General features: G+C 37.8%; 1 long non-coding RNA gene across 1 annotated transcript; it reads left to right on the top strand.

Moving 5' to 3' along the window:
* The first annotated feature begins 904 nt into the window (after nt 1–904).
* On the top strand, nt 905–1,769 carry LOC107601066 (uncharacterized). The gene is made up of 3 exons (XR_001610882.1): nt 905–1,083; nt 1,186–1,274; nt 1,416–1,769. It is a non-coding gene; the product is annotated as an uncharacterized lncRNA (long non-coding RNA).
* The last annotated feature ends 42 nt before the right edge of the window (nt 1,770–1,811 follow it).

Here is a 1,811-nt window from a genome sequence, read left to right as displayed (position 1 = left end):
GTTCCTAGAACAGGGGGGCAATGTGTAATTGTGCAAAGGAATGTATGACCAACTGCCATCCACAAAGACCTCCTTAATAGCGAACAGATCATCTCATATTTTTAGAATACCATCCCAACAATGAGATTTCATCTACCCGCGAGTTGCCAAGCTTGAAATGTAAAGTCGTCTGTGTTCAATAAATGCAAAAGCTGGCATTCCACACGCAGTCCATATGCATGTACTACTCCACTGGTAAAGATCACCACCTCAAGCACAGAATCACATTGTTGCCAATCAAACCTTCTCATATACTGCATGATGTTTTTTTTTTAAAAATTCTCACTTTTGATTTTGTTTTCAAGCCAAATAGTAAGTACAACACAAGGTCTGTTATGCTGCCATGGAAAACTTGTAACCCTGAATCTCCAGCTCTTCCACAGTCTCAGGTAGCGGTATATAGTCTCCTTAATTTCTCTGCTATTTTGAAAAACAACTTAATCTTGAGTGTTGAACAGAAGTCAACATTTTAATGTCAATTACTCAGGCTAATTTACTTACAAATCAAATTTTATGGCACAAGTACTGCATAAACATTAACTAGTGCTATTTTAGAATATTTATTGATATTAAGTTACTTCATATTAAGTTGTAAGCTCCTAACAAAGTCAATCTTGACATCACAGCTGGCTGCTACATTATGACAGCAATATATAGCAAACATGCTACCATGGCTTTCAGAATACAACTGATTTCTTAAATAAAAGGCACATATTCTAACTTAAAACTTCATTAATTTTATTATTAAGAATAATTTTACCATGTCAAAATAGTTTACCTTTATGTACACTGATGACAAACTACAGAGACTGATTACTTAGTATCAAATTCTTTGCCCTCTATAAACCATGACTTGAACTATGTGTGGCATAATAGGTAAGATGGGCGTGATTTCCTGAATTGAATTTTTAGGGCGGGCATTTTTCCGTCATTGATTGGTACAGTCTATAAAAGCCATTGGCTTATGTATCTGGGCAGGCATCATTTCCCGGATGGGGTTGGGCTTCCGCAGTTTCTGCTGAACGTGACCGTGGGTCAGTAAAGGTGGGTTAAGGCAACCTTTGGTGTATTTCACGGATTGTTTTATTCTGGGTTTGGTGTTTTGGTTGATTTGCATTAGTATCTGGTCTGTGCTCTTGTTGGTAGGAGAGCGGCTGCATGTACAGCCTTGTTTGGCGTTTTGCCGCGGCTGTGCTGTTCGGCTGATGAATGTGATCGCATCGGTCCTCCTCCAGGTATGGGTTTGTTTTATATGCTTCTCAGTCAGGGAAGAGGTGCGAATCGCAATTTGTCAGTTAATGTTGTGTGTACGGGTGTCGACTGTTGTGTGTATATAGCTGTGTATTTAATCATTCAGCTTCATTCTTTTCCCGCAGAAATCATTTGGGTGGATAATATCCTCGCAGTGGCGTCACCGCTGTCTCGTTCCAGGTCGAACGGCATTGAGTCTGTGTGTGCGTTGAGTCCCGGTCGTGTTGTTGGACCTATGCCAATGGACTTTGTCTTAGTTGTGTACAGGTTTTGTGCCTGAAAGTGAGTCTGTATTTTGTGTTTCAGTTTTGTTTGATTTTTCTATTTTCTTTTTCAAATTAATCTATTTTCTGTGTATAAGTTATATTTAGTTTTTGAGTTGGATTATATATTTTTTTGCTTTTGTTAATATTGTGAAATCTTGTATTGTTAATTTAGTTACCTTTAGTTTTTTGTTGTGATTTTCATTTAAAGTGTATTACTTGTAGCGTCTGGACCACTCCAACACACAATATATATTT

The sequence above is a fragment of the Sinocyclocheilus grahami genome, unplaced genomic scaffold (genome assembly GCF_001515645.1).
Source record: "Sinocyclocheilus grahami isolate Dianchi unplaced genomic scaffold, SAMN03320097.WGS_v1.1 scaffold298.1, whole genome shotgun sequence".
NCBI lineage: Eukaryota > Metazoa > Chordata > Actinopteri > Cypriniformes > Cyprinidae > Sinocyclocheilus > Sinocyclocheilus grahami.
The sequence above is the reverse complement of the archived record's forward strand: the minus strand, read 5'-3'. Positions and strand labels throughout refer to the sequence as shown.